At 44.7% G+C, this 21,322-nt stretch overlaps 1 protein-coding gene across 6 annotated transcripts in view; it reads left to right on the top strand.

Moving 5' to 3' along the window:
• CDKAL1 (CDK5 regulatory subunit associated protein 1 like 1) overlaps positions 1–21,322 on the top strand; it is a 646,364-nt gene that overhangs the window by 533,159 nt on the left and 91,883 nt on the right. The gene's annotated exons all lie outside the window — the stretch shown is intronic.

Here is a 21,322-nt window from a genome sequence, read left to right as displayed (position 1 = left end):
GTCACTGCGTCGTTGGAATGTTCAAGTAGTGATGGCCACAGCTGTGGGAGAATGTACTAAGTTTGTTCTTGGTTTTTAATTATAAAATTGGTAATAAAATGCTTAATCCAGGATTCAATAAGAACCTTCCTCCTAATCCTTACAGACCCCTGCTCCCCTCTCTAGAAGCAGCCACTGTCTCTGGTTTTATGTGCATATTTCTTGAGTTACTTTTGCACATATAAGCACAAACCTACCTGTGTGTTTGTATAGATACATTGTATTCAAATGTTGATGCACTAGAAATTCTTAAATTTCTTTTTGCATTCGATAGCATGTCTTGGAGATAATTTCAGTCAGTACATAAAAACCTGCCTTGTTCATTAAAAAAAACAAATAAACATATATATTCTATGCCAGATGTTGACCACATTTAACTAGACTCTAACCGATGGATCTTTGGGTCGCTTCTGATCTTTTGATCTTACAGGCAGTACTGCAGTGTACAATCTCACAGACGTCACTTCATGTATGTATACATATTAACTGTGTGACAGATTGCTAGACGCGGAATGGCTGTATCCTATCTGGAAGCATGGTAGGAATCACAAGATCGCCACTAAGCAAGGTGTTGCGGAGTACATTCCCATCAACAACGTAGACCAGTATTTCCTCACGCCCTCCCCTATGGACTGTGTCAGCTAACTTATAAAATCTGTTCCTCTTAGGGACAAAGCGGTATCTCATGATAGTTTCATTTATCTTTCTGAGTGTAGCCACTCGGTTGTTAGAAATAGTCACGAGAAAAGAACAATTTGGTCTTTGATTCTGCTACTTCTACATTCAGAACTTTTAAATTCTAACTCCTGTACCTACCAGCTGTAGGACCTTGCCAAGATACTTAAGTTTTCTGTGCCTCTCTTTCCTCTGTAAAATGAAAACAAACCTGTAAAAACTATTAATTTTAAGACTTACCATTACTTTATATAACACCAAGAAAGAAAGGTAGCATCACCCATTATATTGTCGAGAGACACCATCGATTAGAAGACACATCTCTAATTGAGAGATGCAAAAATGGAAAGAGCTGTGCAGTGTAAGATTAGTGAAATTTCCCAGGACCTGCTTTATCGGACTATCTTAAGGGTGAAATGGAAGGCTTCTAGAAGAGTCCCCAGCACACAGTCTGTGCTTAATAAATGACCATTCGTGTTCTTGAAGTAAAATTCTACTTTGTAAAGTGTCAGCTTCACCACCAGTGTCCAGCACAATGTACATCCTTAATAACGGTCCTGCTATTATTGCTATTAATGCAAACTTAAAGTTCCTAGAATGTAAGCCCAGATTTTGTCTGTTTTATCCAATACTTTTTCTTCAACACCGAAAGCAGTGCTTGGCACAGGGGAGGCACTCTGTAAATATTTGTTGATTGAAGAAATTAACCTATTTCTTCCTTCAAAACGTCTGCGGAAGTGTATGTAGAAATCTTACTTTTTCCTGAGAAGCGTGTGCTATGGCGGTGGATCTTGGGGTTCTGTGGTCTCTCACTTTCTTCTCCCTACCCCGGTACTCCCCCAAACCCAGACCTGACCTCAAACTACATGACTTCATTTAAAAAAACCCTGGGCCCTATGGAACTTGGTATAAAAAACCAAACTTTATTTATAAAACCAAAAACCTTGAATAGAAAGGAATCTGAATTGAGGATGTTGTTGGTATAATTTTCTTTTTCTAAACACTAGTCAGAGCGAGCTTCATGTAATCTGTACAGGTTCCTAATGAAAGTCTGAGAAGATTTGTGTAAGTTCTACCTTTTAGAGTTGGCATTTTAGAAATACAACATACTGAGGCGCCTGGGTGGCTCTGCTGGCTACACGTCCAGCTCTTGATTTCTGCTTCGGTCACGAACTCTTGGTTCCTGAGATGCAGCTCCCTGGTCCCACTCTGTGCTGACAGCTCGGCGTTTGTTTGGGTTTCTTTCTTTCTCCCCCTCTGCCCCTTCCCCACTCATGTGTGCATGTGTGCACTCTCCTTCCTTCTCGAAAAATAAAGAAACGTAAGAAGAATACAATATGATGTTTTTTACAACTGATCTTACAGTATAGTATATTCACTACAGGAAGAGTAAGGAAATTAGACCTTTTATTTTGAAAGTACCATATATCTTCTTGTTTATTTAATGAGAGAGAAAGAGAGAGGGAGAGAGGGGAGAAAGGTACCTTCCAGCAGAGAAAGAGGGAAAGGGAGAATCCCAAGCCGGCCTTATGCTGCCAGTGAAGAGCCCGATGTGGGGCTCGAACTCACAAACCCTGAGATCATGACCTGAGCCAGGATCAAGAGTCAGATGCTTAACTGACTAAGCCTCCCCAGGAGCCCCAAACTTAACCATATTTTTAAAAAATTGAGCATGAGTCCTTGTGCAAAACCTTTTCTTCTTCTAGGCTATAAAGATGTGGACTTTAGGAAAGTTTTCATTATTTCATAAAGTAGATATTCTTTACACTCTGCTTTTTTGAAAAAGAAAACTTAACTTTTATTGTTTTTTGAGAGAGAGAGAGAGTGCAAGCTAGTAGAAGCAGAGAGAGAAGGAGACACAGAATCCAAAGCAGGGTCCAGGCTCTGAGCTGTCAGCACAGAGTCCGACACAGGGTTCTAACCCACAAGCCACGAGATAGTGACGTTAGCTGAATTTGGACGTTTAATCAACTGAGCCACCGGGGGGCCCTGCTTTTTTGATTTTTAGTATTTCTCACTTCAGACAGATTGCTAGACTTAGCTTTATTTAACTTGGTTACTGGTATTAGAATATTTCCATGCAACATAGGTCCGTTTCGATCCTTCCAGAATTTAAAATGTAATACTGATTTAGTCAGTTTTAAAAGGGAAATGTGGGGGTGCCTGGGTGGCTCAGTTGGTGTAGTGTCCAACTCTTGATCTCAGCTCAGATCTTGATCTCAGGGTCATGGGTTCGGGCCCCACATTGGGCTCGACACTGGGCGCAGAACCCACCTGATAAAATAATACTAATTTTAAAAGGAGATGTGAAATACAGGCTTTGAAAATGTGTTTTTATAAATATTTGTATGTACATATGTGTATTTTAGATATATAAAAATATGCTGATAGATGTCCAAGTCATGACTAAAATATAGTCTCCAGCTGTTATATCAAGAGCAGCTGAGATAACCTGATTGCCCACAAACAGCCCATGTTTTCCGGCTGGTAGTGTTTTTCCCACCTTCTTCGAGTGGTTTCAAGTGTAGTCAGAAGTTGAATGTGGGTGTTTTGACCATAAACCGAGTTGAAAGCGTTTGTGCCAGGAGTCCTGCAGAAGATGCAGTGTCTGCGCTGCCGTCGCCGCCCCGGGCCCCTCTTGCTCTCGTGCGGGCATCTTTACGTGGAGGGAGGTGCCTGCCGCAGGTTCCAGAAGCCCACGGACGCCACAGCCGCAGCTACCCACGCACGGTGCCTCACCTTTCACCTGCTTGAAGAAGGTACGGTCAGAACCTGAAAATGTGCTCCCCAAAACGGAGGCGAGCGTAATCTCTGCGAAATACTGTGAGGATCAGCAGGGAGGCGTAGAAGAGCAGAGTCAAACTGCTGCCCAGCTGTCACGGAGTCTGCGCCCCAGCAGGCCCCTGGCCAACACCCCGGGCCTATCTGTCATCGATTCAGTGTTCCCTTCTAGTCCTTGATCGGCTCAGAGAACGTTGACCAGTTTTCACTGTAGTCCCGACACGCAGATGCGCTCGTTTGTAAATAAGGACACATGGTTTTAGCTCATGGATGAAAAATCTTCAAATTAAGGATTCATAATAATAAGTTTTAAATATGAAACAGACATGCATTTAACACCTCCCTCAAGGGCTGCAGAGCACTTGCCTGAGTATGTAGCTTCATAGCATCCGGATGAGAAGTTCATAACGTAGTGCGTGCACGGTAGCGCGCGGATCCCTACCGGCGCTTTCTACACCTTCCCAGCCCCTCCCCCGCCCCGGGCCTCTCTGGATCGCTGCTGCCCGTTCACACCAGGGTTCTGTTCCTGGAGCACGCAGGGCCCCCGCCCTGTGTCCCAGCCGTCTACACAGCGGACTCCAGGGTCTGGACAGTGTGGGACCGCGTGGGACTGAACTGATCCTCTGTCTTTACGTGCTCTCTCTTTAGGAGCATGTTCACACATGCCGCCAGCCACTCACCCGTAAACCGCAGGGGCCTCCTCGCCTTCTCCCTCTCCCGTCACCCACTACTTTTGGTTGCTCATATTTTCCCACATCTGTGTGTGTGATTCATCTACACAGGACCCCAGCATCTTTGTCGCAGCTGCCTCGGGCGTGGCATTTCTCTGCTGGACCTCTTCATCTGTCTGGGCCGGACTTCCCTGTGCCCAGCCTCCTGGCCTCCTAAACCCCCGTCTGTCTCCCACCGCTTGGCTGGGGGCATTTGTCAGATGCCCTGCACATTGTGGTCATCTCCCGAGCAAAATGCTTCCACAGCCCTTGGTCACTTGTAAGAGCCCCGGCCCATAGCTTCCCCCTTTCCCCTTGAGCTCCAGCCCTACCCAAGTCTGTGCCTTTCCCAGATCCTCCACACTCCGTCTCTCTTCCCACATCTGCGCCCAGGCTGCTCTCTCTCTCTAGAACCTGCTGTGACTGCCTTCACCCGGTTCAGCTCTCCCCTTCAGAACTTCCTCTGGGAGGAACACTCCTGTCGTCCCCTGCTGCCCACCTGCTCCAGGCTGAGGGGTCCCTTCAATGTGCTCCCTCGATTTCATTGTCCCTCTGCCTCCCCTGAACGACTGTGCCGTTTTGAGGACTGGCATTGCGAGTTGGCTGTGACACCCTGAAGGATTAGCGCAATGGCCCACACAGAGGAGATGTTCAGAAAGAATTCATTTAAAGGATGAAAGTGGTGCTTTTCCAAGGTCTGATTGTCTCTCACACAGGTACTCTGGAATATGTCCTCAGGCACTGCAGTGTTCCGTGCGCACATGGGAAATTCAAAAGCAGTGGTTTCCCCTGGATTTCCATATTTCATATTTAAAATACATCCTTTCTATTCTACCAGTTATGTTCCACTTAATATAAAATTGAGGGGAATGTCCTGGAAGCAGGGGGTGCTTCTGCAGCTCTCTGAAGAGTGTGCAAGCTTCTCATGATGGGCTGCGCCCCTTCTCCACCAGAGGTCCACGGGGGGATCGCCTGGGGTGCTTGAGAGTCGACTGACGCCTGGATCGCACATGCCCACACAACGTGTGTGTGTGTGTGTGTGTGTGTGTGTGTGTGTGTGTGAGAGAGAGAGAGAGAGAGATTCCAAATGCTCTCTGTGAGATTATGCTAAAAGGCATCATTATAAAGTATTTGTTCCCATCTCCACTGAGCCCTCAACTGGGATCCTTTCCTGCATCTGCACACAGCCCCCTTTCCCATTTCTCCTGGCACTTACCCTAAATATGTATGACTCTCACACCTCACCCCCGCCTGTACTGTGCATGTGTGTGCACACACAGACACACACACACACTCTCTGCCCGCTGTGAGTTGGTCTCCTGTCCACACAGCTCAAACAGCAGACCTGAATCTGCCATTTTGAATTTCTAGTCTTACCGTATTGTACTTAATCTGATAATGTGACCTATCATTAAGGATCCTCACCAACTTCCTGGATATTTTATTTAGGATTATGGTATGAGTAACCCAATTCGGGCTGGCTTCAACAAAGAGATCATCTATATTTATAGTTTATTGGCTCCCTTAATTAAAAATCAAGATAGGGTGGGGGATGGGCTAGATGGATGACAGTTTCAGGAGGGCCCTTGTTACAATGAGCCCCGGGGGTTGTATGTAAGTGCTAAGTCACTGAGTTCTACTCCTGAAACCAACATTGCACTATATGCTAACTAGCTAGACTTTAAATTAAAGACTTAAAAAAAATATATATATATATTGTTGCTTACCATTTCCCTGCCCCGTCAGGGGGAGTTGACCTGGCCAAACACCATGCCATTGTAACTAAAATGTGATTCCATACTACTAACGCATTGCCTTGATTACTGAAAACCTGTTTTGTTTTTGTTTTCGTTTCGGTCTGAAGCCTCAGAGTAGCTTATGTAAAAAGTCCCTCATAATATATATGTCTCAGGACAAAGTAAGAAGAGCCGTGTTGTTCACCCACAAAAATCGGCGTCCTCACTACAGTGGTGGATAAAACCGCAGGCTCCTGGGAAGCAAAGGCAAACAGGTGAAGAGCCAAGTATGCAGGCGTTCGTTTTGTAGTGACAGGAAGTGTTCTCACTCAAGAGGAGTGACAGTGCTTCTTAAGGCAGATTTCTAAGTAGAATATAGCCCATCAATCTTGCTGCTAAGGGGCACTGAACAGCATGACGGGCTGTTGTCCGTACAACTGATGGAGCCCAGTAAGCTTTGAACCTATTTTGGACGGTTTTCAATGAGAAGCACTCTACCCTGGGTGTTAATCTGCCATTTCTTAGCTGTGCAGTTTGGGCAGTTTGCTTACCTTCTCTGAGCTAATCTCTAAAATGGAGCTTTAGAAAAATACCACCTTCCCCCCTAGGGTTGTTGGAAGGAATAAAAAAAAGAGAATATATGTTAAAGAGATGGGTACAGTGCTCTGAACGTAGTAGGAGTTTAATAAATGTTGGCTCTTATAGTTGTCTTTACAAACTCCAGGAGTAAACACTTAGTGTTACAATTAGATATGTATAAAAGACTATTAGCCGTGAAGTCATTGTGGTTAAAGCACTTATGTGATTAGGTGCTAGAAAGTATCACCAGGGTCCTTCAACTGGAAGGGGCAGAACAGCGGGTGGCGGGGGAGAGGGGGGGGAATCCAAAGGAGGCTCCATGCTGGCAGTGCAGAGCCCAACACAGGGCTTGAACTCACAAAACCATGAGGTCATGACCTGAGCTGAAACCAAGAGTCCGCTGCTTAACCAACTGAGCCCCCCAGGTGCCCCTGTGTGTGTGTGTGTGCGTGTGTGTGTGTTTAAACAAAACTTGTAAAATCGCACTGAGTCCGTTCAAGATACCCTACCAGTTAGTGAAAAGCCTGTGGAGGGAAGGTTCAGAAAGCTAAGTCCCATGTGTGGACCCCGAGTGCACCTCCTAATTCCCACTCTCCCCGACAGTAACCTGCACCTTAGAATCTGCTCCTATGTGCGTGGACCCGTCAGTACCATGGCCTGATTGCCATGACCCAGCCGACCCTTGTATCCGAAGCCTTGTCCTGCAGCCCCGCCTTTGAACTGTAACTGCCCTCCCTCCAGGACCCTCCCCCCCCAAAAAAAGACAGGGAGAAAAGATAGAATAATTATACTGAAAACTCTAGATATAACCCCAAATCACATTACCATGTGTATACCAATATATTGGTAACATGCAGATTTTTATGTTTGTCCCTTAAATAGTCAAAGTAATAGGGTCTATATTTAGAATCATTGAGGGGCGCCTGGGTGGCTCAGTCAGTCAAGCCTCCCACCTCGGCTCAGGTCACGATCTCACAGTTCCTGAGTTGAGTCCCACAGCCGTCTCTCTGCTGCCAGCACACAGCCCTCTTAGAGTGGTCTGTGCCTCTGCCACTCCTGCTCTCACACTCGCTCTCGTGCTCTCTCTCAAAAATAAACATTTATTTTTTAAAATATTTATGTGGGGGCGAGGATGAGTGGGGGAGGGGCAGAGGGGCAGGGAACAGAGGACCCAATGGGGCTCCGCACTGACAGTCTGACAGAAGCGAGCCCGACGTAGGGCTCGAACCCATGAACTGCAAGAAAATGACCTGAGCTAAAGTCAGACATTCAACCGAGTTGGCGCCTGAGGTGCCCCTCAAACATAAACAAACATGTGAAAACATAAGACTCATTGAATGTTAGCACCCGGAGGAATGGTAGGGTCAACTTAGTATCACCCCTTCTTTTTTCCATCTTTTTCATTTAGATACGGGAACCGAGGCCCACAGGAGCTAAGTTCCACAGGCAGGTGGCTAATAAAACTGTACCTTAAAATCAGATTGGCTCCCTCCCTTCTCCTAGGCCTTCCGCCTCCCAACAAGATGTGTTTTGGTTTTCTGATCATTGTTGTTCCTGTGTGTTGGTGGCTCTTGTGGATTTTCAGTTTTCGCATTCTACAGAATAAAACACCCATTCCTTCCAGTTACTCCACAACTCAGAACTCCAGTGCATCTCGTCTGGGGGCAAACTGGGCGTAGCCCCCAAGGTGGATTTAAACTTGACTGGCTCAGCCACATGTGAATTTCCAGGTTACGTGTCTGTTATCAGAGCCCAGCTGTGTAGACCACCGAAGTTCGAGGGGTTTAGGATAAGACAACTCCCACCCCTGGGGTCGTGGACCCGCAGTGGGTTTGTGCCAAAGACAGCAGCTGCAGCTTGCCTGCCTCCCCCTGCTGCTGGCAGAACACCGCAGAATTGGCCGGGCCAGTGGTCATTCCCGGACCCCCTGGCGGAGTTCCCGTACCCAGCACCCGAGGAACCACAGCGGCCAGGCTTGGAAACCCAGGACGGCGAGGGGAAGGGGAGGCAGCAGCCCCCAGTGCCCGGATGGGAAAGTCCTGCCAGGGACAACTGTCCTTGATTGTTTTGTCACAGGGCCGGAAGTCTCGTGGCCGGGATTCTCCCTCTGCACGAGCGGCCACCCCAGAGTGCGAGGACGTGTCCCCAAGACTACTGAACACGACAGGGTGGCGAGCGCTTACGATGTGTCAGAGTTCAGTTCGCAGTCATGGAAGAGTGTATTCAGTATGATGCCAGCGCCGTGTGTCGGTACTTCCGAACTATCGACCTTTTAGATTACGATTTTCTAGAATGTGGAAAAAAAGGAGTAAATATTACTTTCTTTTAAGCACTCTGCAACTAGGCCAGAGGAAGTTTGGGTGACTCCATATTTCTTTCAAACTCTGGTTGGCTCTGATCATTTTTTTTTAAAGTGTATTCTCCGTTTTGAATATAAACATCACTGGGGCGCCTGGCTGGCTCAGTGGGTAGAGCATGAGACTCGGATCTCGGAGTTGTGAGTTTGAGTGAGTTGTAGAGATTACTTGAAAATGAAACCTTGCCATTTGCAACGACATGGATGGAACTAGAGTGTATTATGCTAAGCAGAGTAAGTCAGTCAGAGAAAGAGAAATATCATATGATTTCACTCGTGTGTGTGGAATTTAAGAAACAAGTGAACATAGCAGAAGGGAAGGGAAAATAGGATAAAAACAGAGGGAAGCAAATCATAAGAGACTTTTAAATACAGAGAACAAACTGAGGGTTCCTGGAGGGTGTTGGGAGGGGATGGGCTAGGTGGGTGATGGGCAGTAAGGAGGGCACTTATTGAGATGCACTCCGGGTGTTATACGTAAGTGATGAGTCCCTGAATTCGACTCCGGAAACCATTATTACACTATATGTTAACTAACATGGATCTTAAAAAGTAAAAATATAAATGACAATCTTTCAAAATCAATCCCTGAATTTCGGAAATTCATGACAGGTAATGCCCGTTGGGTGTTCACTCAATGACGTCTAGTTCTAGAAAGGTGGATAGCTTCTGTATCAGTTTAATTTTGACTTTATTGTTGAACCATTTAATGGTGTGTTGGTGTATGTTTTGATCACAGCTCCTTGTCTCTCATACCATGCATCTTCATTACTTGGGCGAGGTCCGTATTATTACAGGTATTTCAGAAAGTCTACATGAGCCAGGCAAAAGGAACCTGACACTGGCCACGCCAGCGTTCAGGTTCCGGCAGAAGTAAACCAGATTCACATTTCCCAGGAGGGAGGTACAGCCAAAGACAGCACAAACAAAGACCGTAAAACCTCGAGGTTTCTTCTCAATTGCTATGCTCAGTTCAGAGCACTGAGTTATTCATGTTAAACTTTCACTGATTTCAACTAGAGTCGGGGGAGACTGGAGACTCCATTAATCACATCCTGAACCAAGAAGGCACAAACATGTCTGTTTAATCCGTACCCCTAAATGAATGTAATGTCACTTAGTCATTCAGCTTGCAAATCAGACTCATAGTGTATGCAAGGCCTCAATTAAGGAAAAGATTTTCAAATATTTTAAAGGAGCACCTTTCATTACATTCAAGTAATTAGACAAATTCAATATTCCAAGGAGGACTACTTTGTGATTCGTTTTTATGAGTAGATAAAACTGATGCATTTTCTAAGACACCAATAAGACTTTAAGAAGGAAAGTAGTTGTTAACTATAGAAAAAGTCTTAACCTAGCCTGTTATTAAAATAATATAAATATAATTTACAGTGAAGCATTATTTTCACCTATTAAATTACTAAGGATGTTTTTAATGTTTTTATTTATTTTTGAGAGAGAGGGGGGTGGGTAGAGCACGAGTGGAGGAGGGAGAGAGAGGGAGACACAGAATCGGAAGCAGGCTCCAGGCTCTGAGCTGTCGGCACAGAGCCCGACGCGGGGCTCAAACTCATAAACCAGGAGATCATGAGCTGAGCCAAAGTCAGACACTCAACCAACTGAGCTTCCCAGGCGCCCCTAAAATTACTAAAGATGTTTAAATTTAGACTACTCAGTACTGGATGAGAACATAAATTTAAGAAAAAGCCTTCAAGGTATCACTTAGCTCAGCAATTCAACCTCTGAAAATCTGTTCTAAGGAAATAATCTTAAGACAGAAATGCTCCCTTTCACAATAATGTCCACTGTATTATTAAGAATAGGAGAGAGAGAGCAGAAACTTAAATTAACATTTACCATTAAGGAGGTGGATTATATGAGTCAGTCATGGTGTATATGTGCAATGTAATGACTCCCAACGAATACATATTATTTATACAGAATTTCTAACGATGTGGAAAGTGCTCATATTTTTAGAGAAAGGATGGTAACAAAATTTGACATAAGCGAGGATGCCAGTCATAATAATGAAAAGGGGAAGAAATACTAAAATTTTTTAAATCTCACTGTTTTCATTATTGCTCCAACAGTAAAAGTGGGCTGTTTTCTTTACAAATTATGTCAAATGTCCAGTTTCCCAGGCAGTAATATAATTTTTATGATAAAACAGAAATATCTTTAGATTTTTCCAAATATTTTCTCTTCTATTAGCCTTTTATATTTGTGGGGCTTACTGTATTATTTACCTCATTTGGGCTACATAACTCTTCTGGACGAAGTTTAGGTTCCCTGGAATTTTCTCCTCTCCTGCATATCTGTCTACCTCCGAAAACTCCACAAAACCAGAATTCCAAATGGCATTTCAGTGACTAATAGGAAATGGAACCTATATATTTGTTTTTAAAAAAAATTTTTTTTTAGGTCCCACAGCACCTGGGGATTATTTAACATTTTATGAGCACACATGATCCATTTACAAAGACAAAGCACTTTGTGTTCCTCTAGTTATTTTTATGTAAAGCTATTAAAGGAACAGGAAACATCTTTGGACCACCTTTCTGCCTACAGCTTCCCCAAAAATAGTCATTAGCATTAAACATAACAGATTAAAATGGTTTCCCCCAGGTTTCATGGAGAAAGGCTGCAAAGTCACACTAAAGTATTTGGGGTTATTTATAATACAGCCCAGGCAGGAGCAGGCGGCGCGTCAGGCGGGCGGCACCTGCCTCGTTACTGTGTGGCACTGTCCCATGCTGCATCACACGGGAAGTGGTGTGACAGATACTGTCACCAGGTCAAACATTATTAAAATAATCTAAAAGCTTCTTCTTTTTTTTTTTTTTTTAAATTTCAAGCACAGGCGGTCCGGCTTGCCCGCTCTGCAGCCGCGTTCTTGTGCCAGGTTTTTCATCTCGCCCAGCCTGAGCCACGACTTGTCATCCCAGTGGGGCAGTGCAGCTCGGTTCTTGGCGTTTTCTGCCTATTACCAGTTAGGGTCTGTGAACAGAATCTCCATTTGTGAGAACCTCATTGTGGATCGCACGCCGTGGTCTTTTCATTTTGATTGATGGTTCTGGTTCTGCACCATCTGGCTTCTGATAGGCTGCATTAATCATATCCTGAACTAAGAAAGTGTAGACATGCCTGTTTAATATGTCCCCATACATAATGTAACATTAGTTATTCATTCAGCTTGCAAAACAGAGTCATAATGTATGCAAGGTCTTTATATAGTAAAGCATAAATATTAATATGCGACCCATTAATGCTGGTTTTACTTGTACTAACCTCCCACTAGTACATTTGTTTATGAAGATTGAGGAATTACGAGAAAGAAGACCATGTGCACATTTACATGAATGTATATAATTTCGCTGATGTCTTCTATGAATTTAGAGTGATGTATGTCTGTAATACTTACCTTACGCATGTTTGCTTTATATACATCCGGCTGCCTCTTAAAATACAGGTGAAATGCAAGCAGCACCTATTTCCTTTTTCTCATGTCAACCACTTGCATCGAATGTAGGTCATCTGTATGCCGCGGTGGCGGGGGTGGATGTGGCCCTACTCCTTTGCGCTGCCTCGGGGTGGGTCCACGTTTGACACCGTCTGTCCCCTGCTGTGGAACAGCATCCAGAAAAGAGAGAAGAAAGGGAGAGACAGACAGACGGACGGACCAAGCAGGACAGGGAGGACTGGAATTCACACGTCAAACAAAGTTAGCTCCAGATTCAGGACCACCATACTTCTCAGGTGCTTAAATGTGGTCTTAGAAATTCGCTAGGACCTTTTCCAGTTAAGAGAGATTTAGTGCGCATTAATCATGATCCTTTCAGGACCTAGAGAAGGGAGGGTAAGGAGTTTGGAATTCTGATGGGAAGTTACCTTGTGCAGAATTGTGAGAGCATATTTCCTGAGGTAGCAAATTAAGACCATAACTTCCTAAAACACATTCTGTGTCTTATAAATTATGTTGTGTCATAACAGCACTCTGTTTCTCTTTGGTCACATCTTCTTGTATGTGCCCCAGACTCAAAATATGTGTCTTAATGAATCATACTATTGAAGAATGAGCCACGATCAATGCTTGCGTGTTGCCGGATGCCAAATACAGTCCACCCTGTAACAGTAACCAGTCGTGGGATAACGCCTGGGAAACAAGGCGGATGATCATCGCTTTCACTGAGCAGCAAGTAAACGACAGCTTCTGTCTGATACGTCATTTCCGTGAAGTTTCATTAGTCACATAAGCACTGTGAGCAGTACCAATAGACTCTCTATAAAATGTAACACATGGGTCCAGACTGACATCCGAACAGTTTAAGATATTAAGGCAACATATGTAAAGCTGGGGAAAAAATAACATTAGAAGTAAAATCAGTAACACTAAATATTCCGTCCATCAATTTCCTATTTTTAAGGTATTTTTAGATGTTTGCTCCCAATAACTTAGATCCCATTATTGCTTACTTCACCCTCTTCATTGGTTTTTTTTTATAAAACCTACATTCACTGCTGAGAAGAGTGCATTGACGAACTAGAGAATCGAAAATCGATAATAAACAGGCTTCTGACCATGAGAACACTGATGGGATTCTGGCATTTGTAAGACGTACCAGTTTCGCCGTGAGAAGGCAGGGGTCCAAACTGCCAGGCCTGTCTCCAGATGAACCCTCCTTCTAAGATATGGTAGCCTTGGTGAGCTTTTGATCTAAAAAATAGTTCTCCTTAGTGTCTGCCTTTATTTAGTGTTTGTGAGGGTCAAATAAGATGGCCACGTGTGTTATGCACGTTTTAATGCTATAAAAATTTAGGCACTGTCATTTTTGTTGAACTTTCCTGAGTTAGTTCTGTTCTGTTGATGAGAGTTTTCACTGGGATCCATTCTCTTTCTGTCCCAGGAAATTTGAGAAGCAGTGAAATGATGAATACATGCGTTTCCTGCTGCTGAAGGCCCTCTTCTTGTATAAATTCCCCCTAGAGTTTATGGCAGGGGGCAGCACGATTTTTCCCCCATGCAGGGCCGTGTGCTAGAGAAACACAGCATAATTCAATTTCCTTCTTCGGGCAATGTAGGAACTATTGGACTGTGCTTCCTTAAAATTAAGGACATTCATTCTGAAGCTCGGACAGGACTGAAATGGGGAGGGAGGGGGGCTTTTAAACCAAAACGTTTTATTAGTTCAGGGACGCAGGGCCAGAATGACAGCTTTCTAAGGCTCCACGGCTCCACGTCCTTGTCGGAGAACGGGCCCACGCGGGAGGGCGGGCACGAACAGATGGACAAGTCAGCAAACTAGATAGCTTCTGCCTTCTTCCACAAGTCATCATTAGACTTGGACTCAAAATGCAGTGAACCTCCAGAATGATAAATATAACGCTTTCAAATGCATAAATACAAAAACATGTCATTTTTAAATCTGTAGCTTTTAATGAATCTATGCTCTTGGGTCATGAATATATGAACACTTACATTATTATTGCATTTTAAGCACTTTTTAATGTTTCCAGCTTGCCTGAAGGACAGCCAGACACACGTATGGTTCTCCAATTCCAGGAAAAATTATTTCCGTTCTAGGGTGCATTTGGTGTTTCCTTTGACTGGAGGTTAAATAGGTATTCTCTATACACTGCATCTAGTATCCCAGAGTGGATTTTTATGCCTGCAAACAGTGTAAGGCTTGCGCCGACATCAGCTTTGTCCATGGGACTCAGTAGTCATTATACGAAATTTGATAGAACTTCTGTTCATTTGACTGTTAGGTACTGTTTGCATATAATGCCGCTGAGGCCACCGTTACTAATTACTGTGTTATTGCCAATAGCGTTAGTAGCAATGCAGAAAGATCTTTTAAAGGAACTGCACTGAAGAAGTTTAACTGAAGATCATATGACACTTTGAAAACGGGAGGAAGGCGGTGCTCTCATCGCCCCTAGAAACAATTGTGGGAACAAAGATTAATTAATTATTGGATTTAGATACATTTATTCCTCATTCCCCTAAGACCCAAAGACGCCCCTGTTTTTCCCCCTAAAACATATATGTGGAGGTTTGCCTACCAGTGCGCCAAGGACATAATGGCCCCAACTGGGTTTCATGTCTGGCTTAAATTATAACCCAGAAACTGAGCCCATACCTGTTCGCATAGCTGCCCAGTGCTCTGTCCGTAACAGCACCGCACTGTTTTGACTTCACTTCAAATCGTAAAGATAATCCTGAGGCGTTCCTTCCTAGCAATCCCTCCTACAATAAATGATCGTAATAAATAAATGAGTAATTTGCCCGCTGCTCTTCCCAAAGGCCTCCCCGGTTATTAATAGTCCAGACCAGAGGCCTACGGTAGCCAGTCCTCACCACCCCACACTTCCACACTGACGTGTCCTGTCCCGTATCCACAGTCATCAGGTGCACTGATTGGAGTACAAGCAGGAAACCCCTGGCAGGGGCGGACGGCGGGGGGGACCGCCATGCATCATGCAGAGTTGGTCAGCATTAACGTGACCAGAAGGTCACCAGGACTCCTCAGATTTATAGTGGGGAGAGCGCATTTGCTCTCAGAATCAGAATCTCAGAGTTAACCTGGTGCACAGTCATGGCGTAGTTGTAGGTTGAAGACGGTGTCCTTGCCAGAACTATTTATTTTTAGCAATAGTTGATCAAACTGTATACTACTAGTTATGAGTCATTTCAGTTATTTAGTCCACGCTGGACCTTCACCGCCAAGGGTGGATTTGTCCTGTAGAGAAAGGACCTACACCTTCTTTTCTTTTCCACAGCCCGGTACTATTTTCAAAAGGTAGTTAAAACGTGAAAAAGCCTGGAAATGATAACTATATGAGATATTCTTCTAAATATATGAGATACTTATCTTTTGAAAGAGCCTTTATTTTTATGATTTGGGATTTTTTTTAATAAAACGTAAAAATGTGAATCGGTTTTCCTTTCTGAAGCAATAATTCTTCATTAAGAGAACCATCCATGGGGTAAAATGACGGCACGATTGCTGTTTCAGCTCATTATTTGCAGACGGCAGGAACGTGGGGTAATGAACGGAGAGGCTCTGGGAGGGTTAATGTGACTCAGCGTTGGCGGTGCTGGGAGCTGCTGTCAGGAGTCAGTGACTCACAGGTCGCAGGTCCATAGTTCTCCCAAGAGCGGGGAGTCTTAGCGTCCTGGCTCCTCAGCTTTCCGTTCCCTGTTTATTGCTTATGAACGTTTCTAGAACAGTCCTCTAGGGAACCAGTACATGTGCCTGGTACCCAGCATTTTGTCCTTCCTTTTTGCCATCTCATTTCAGTTGTATGCTTTCTGTTTTATTCATGTTTGCCTTCCTCCCCGGAACATTAGCAGGGCACTTCCCCTTCATGTGGACCACCAAGGTCATGTTTTTGTTTCTGATGACACTTGGTAGCTCTCCAGCCCAAAAGATCTGCATAGTTTATACCCACCTACATTTGGTCAGGCAGAGGAAAACAGTTCCTCCAAAGAGGTTGAGGAGCTTAGCCACAGCAACCAGCGTCATCAGGGTGTGGGCGTGTGGGCGTGCACGTGAGTTTGTGGGAGACCATTCATTTTGTCATTTCGACCACAGGCAGCCACCACCCAAGGCTTTCTCAATGCCCATTCTGCAGTGAACATCATTTTATTTCTAACATCTCTTCATCCAAAGTGGCTAAAACATCTAGCCAGCGTGGCGTGCGTCAGGAAGGGCACGTGCTTTGCGGTGCAAATGACCCTGGCGGGGAACGTGCGTTCTCTCGTTTTCCAGCTGTAAAACGGTGGGCACATTCCCTACTCTGTCTGACCCTCACCTTTGTCATCTGGGAAAAAAAGGGAAATAGCATCTCCTTTTAGTGAGAAATAAACCTCTGAGAACAACTGATTCATTGTAAGTAAATACTCATAAAATCTCTTACCCATTTCTGTTCTCTTCCTTCTAAACAATTACTATTCAATATGCTTCGTAGTCCAGACACTTAGAAATACTGAATTATTAAGTATTTTCATGTTTTATTTCTCACGCCGTTCCATAGCAGTTGAGAAAAATACATTCTAATGAAAACACACATACATCATGCGTTCGCTCAGGCAAGCCCATTTTTATACGTAAATTCAAAGTCAGATCCGACCCTGGAGAAAATTGTGAAGTAAAGGTTGCCTCTTCCAGCAGTTGGCGTCTCCTTTACCCTTTGTCTGACCTTTTCATTGCTTGTGACCTCAACAGCCTCTTGCTATCTCCAGTCCTCCACGGTCAAGACTGCTTTCAAGAAAGAATGTGATAAACACTTCCATTACAAGATATAAATTATTGAAAAGGGTCAATATGAGACTCTCCCTGGTGCTTTTCATTTTAAGAAAAGAAAGATTTAAGCCCAAGTATTTACTAATTGTTGATTCTCACATATTAATGAACTTTCTTATTTTTAACCTAATTTATAGAACTTGTCAATTCTATCATCCCCCAAAATTGTAACTTTGAATTGGTCCTTTCCCCTTTAAGACATTACTTTTGATGACCTGTGATCCCCATAAGGAGATCCACAAATCACTGGAAACTGTTCCCTTTGGGCAGAAGCCCATTACATATTGTGACCAGGTAGTCCAGTAAAACGTGTAGTGTTGTCAAGGAAGGGCATTGGGAACAGAGCAGAGGACGGCAGTGAGAGCACAGCTATGAGAGTAGATATTTCTGACCGTCAGCATCTCCTAAGAAAGACATAACAGAGCTGGAAAAAGTAGAGAAAAAGAATTGCCACTTTCAGTGCAAAATCAGTGTTACTGCACCTTTCCTTAAAATTTCCACTTAAGGAAAATGCATGACACACAATGAAAATCTTGTTAATATTAGAATATATAGTATAAAGGCAAGAATATTTTTGTTTTTCCCAAGTAAGTTAGAACAGTACTGTCTCCAAAGTCCCTAATAAGGGGGCCGCTGGGAAGACTCACGGAGGAGCGTCGGACCTCAGCTCCCCGCTGACTTCCTAGTCTTCCTGGGCCGCACTCTGCCCATCGAGGATGTGTGTCAGATACGAAAGCTCGGGAAGCGGGAGTAGAGAGGCACCCCCTCCTTCGCTCAGTGTCCCCATGAAACCTACGGACGGCATGCCATCAGACACTGGGTGATGTGCCGCCTCCCCTGTCAGCCTAATTGTGTCCAAGCATTTTCTCACGGGTAGACACTCCATCTTATATTTTCAAATTCCCTGAAAGGAAACCCGTAGTTGACCTTTCTTGGGTTTTCAGTAAACACTTGCTTAGTGGAATTGAAGTGATGGTGAAGTTCCTTGCAGATGTAAACACTAGAGGAGTCTGATGGGATTTTCCTTGGAAATAACTTAGACACGGCTGATAGGGTTTTCCTTGGAATACCTTTAGGAAAACACTTTAATTCGGGCACATTGGTACCACTGCCTCTTCCTAAGAGACTTGTCCACTTTTGATGAAATCACCCATCTCTGCAGGGTCCTCACCCGGGGCTGAAGTCCCCATCACGGTGTACTGGCCTTCGGTGCACAGGGACCAGGGAAGCTAAATCTCCCATGTGGCATGGCACAGCCCTCCACGAGGAAAACACTGTGGTGCCTACGATGCCACTAACACACCTCACAAAGCCGCTGGGTTCGTGGGGCACCAGGGGGGCTCCGTCAGTTAAGCATCGGACTCTTGGTTTTGGGTCAGGTCATGATCTCACAGTGCATGAGTTTAAGTCCCATGTCGGGCTCCCTGCTGATGGTGCAGAGACAGCTTCAGATTCTCTGTCTCTCCTTCTCTCCTTGCCCGGCCCCTGTTCATGCTCGCATATGCTCTCTCTCTCAAAATAAATAAGTAAACTTTATGGGGCACCTGGGTGGCTCAGTCAGTTGAGCATCCGACTTCGGCTCAGGTCATGATCTCACAGTTCGTGGGTTCGAGCCCCGCATCAAGCTCTGTGCTGACAGCCCAGAGCCTGGAGCCCGCTTCAGTTTCTATGTCTCCCTCTCTCTCTGCCCCTCCCCTGCTTGGAATCTGTCTCTGTCTCTCAAAAACAAATAAATGTTAAAAATAACTTAAAAAAATAACTTTAAAACAAATTTTTAAAAAACAGGAACCACCACCAGCTTCCTTTTGCCCTTCGTGTCATTCAGACCTCCTGTTCTCCACTGGCCTCTTGTACTGAGTGGCTTCCAGACCACGCCACTCTCTGTATAGTTCTTTATCTCTGCAGATTTTGTTTCTTCTGCTTTCGTCCTACTTTCTCTTCTAGTGGACATCTTCTAATCTCTCAGGACTCAGCTCAAGCCCCTCTGTCTCCTCCCAGAGGCTTCTGCTGGTTACAAACCCAGGCCGGGGTAAGAGGCACTTCCGTGTGTTTTCAAAGCAACTGCACTTTCCTCTGCCATGACCTTTATCCCAGTGAATTGTGGTCGTCTGTTTACTTTCCATCTTTCCCAGTGGACTGAAAACTCTTTAGGAACACGTTGGATGTCCTCAGAGCTCACCCAGTGCCTGACACTATCTAATCAAAGTTTTTTGAATGAATGAATCAATCAGTGACATTTTCAGACAAGAATGAGTTCATTTGGCAAATGTCAGCCATGCGTGTTTAAGAGCTAGGAAGAGCCTCGGCACGGGGCATGCGGGGATGTTGGCGACACCGGCCTGGTGGACGGGGAAGGGAGGTTGTGCAGGGTGGGTGAGCAGTGGGAGGAATGATGGAAGAGTATCCCTCCGGTGAGGCCGGTCGGGCTCAATCCCCTCGGTCGCTCCAAGACCACGAGTGGACAGGACAGTGGCGGCTGTGGGCGGTGCTGTTCTGAGCACGGTCCCCAGACCCGGCCAGGCCCAAGTGAAACAGCTGTACAAGTGGGAGTAAGATCTCGGAGTCCGAAAGAATGATTTTGTGTCTCTTGAGTCTTTAGTGAAAGGTCTTTGTAGTATTACTTTCCTAGTTACTAATTTTTATTGTATTTTAGAGGGGAGTTGACGGCTGCTGGATCCAAAATATTTGTCAGAAAAGAAAAGAACAAAAGGCGAGAACATTCTTTTGGAAAGCTGCTCTTTACCTATCACTGGCCGAGGACAGCGGTGGTCCTCCAGCAGGGTCTGTGGTAGCACCTGCCTCCTGGCGAGCCAGCGGCCCTCAGTGCACCACTGCTGTAGCGGTAGCGGCTCGAGAACCAGGCAAGGCCACAGGGGCACTGGCGGCGGCCGACCAGATTCTGGGCGACGGTGGCCGACGTTCCGAGGATGTGAGGGGCGCTGTGTGTTACAAAGAGTCAGAGACGGGCGGCTCTGTTGGGCATTTGAACCAGAAGCTTAGGCAAGAATACAAATAGAACGCTTTAGGAGAAAAGGGGAGCACAAATTGTCATAACCGCAGTCTTAAAGAATAAATATGAACTAGTCTGTGTGCAAATCCAAGTCAGGAAACGTTATTTTCACAAAGTTATTACAAGAAGTTCGACACGATAATGGCAATAGTGCACTTATTGACTGTTAAGTAAGACACAGAATGACCCTCATAAAGATTGTTTATGCACAGCAGGGTTGAAGTGCGAATGAGCCAACTCATAAGCGTCACTTAGTGGAGTTCTAACGAGGGGAGAAAAATTCCTGCCAGACAGCGTGTCTGCTTTGTTTGGAGTAGGAGCATAAATATCTAATTTGCCTTGTTACAGAGAAGAATGCGTGATCTATGCCGCATGTAGCCACATAATCATTCCATCAGGCTCAAGATGTAGAGGACCTCATCAATTTGCCGATCGGGCCTAATCCGTATTCTCAGATGGTGAACCCAGTCTGTAAGTTCATATTTCATTGGGTTATATTTCACCTCGTGAAGGTAAAAACACGATTTTGCCAAAAGATCAAAAATAAAAGCAACCAATCACATACATAGGTCAGCATTCGGTGATTTCCAAAGTTAAAAACACACACAGTGATAAAGTCTAAAAGTTTGTGTCCCTATTTTGTGGTTTTTTTGGTTTTGGTTTTGGTTTTGGTTTGGTTTTGGTTTTGGTTTTGGTTTTGGTTTTCTCCTGGTTAAGTGTTGCGTCATGGGGTCGCCTGGCCGGCCCAGTCAGAGGAGCACGCAGCCCTTGATGCTGGCATTGTACGTTCGAGCCCCTCGTTGGGGGTGGAGATTACATGCAAATAAAATCTTAAGGAAAAAACAAGGGTTGCCTCATCCAGGCAAGGGTGTCTGTCAGGAAAAGGTGTCTCGGGAAGCAGAGTTGAACCACATAAGCCTTAACTATTTTTCATCAGAAAAGCTCTTCTGTTACTTTTTGTTGTTGAGGAACAAAAACCAGGAAGCCAATTTCACATGTGAGTTTTTCGCTTGTCTTTAAGCAAAGCTGGCTTGCTGTTACTCGATACATATTTTTTAAATTTATTGGGCTTTTACTTTTTAGCGGCCGCCTTGCCGGCCAACTGCCATTCTGTGTGAGATGTTTCA

This window comes from Suricata suricatta, chromosome 7 (assembly GCF_006229205.1).
Source record: "Suricata suricatta isolate VVHF042 chromosome 7, meerkat_22Aug2017_6uvM2_HiC, whole genome shotgun sequence".
Classification (NCBI taxonomy): domain Eukaryota; kingdom Metazoa; phylum Chordata; class Mammalia; order Carnivora; family Herpestidae; genus Suricata; species Suricata suricatta.
The sequence above is the reverse complement of the archived record's forward strand: the minus strand, read 5'-3'. Positions and strand labels throughout refer to the sequence as shown.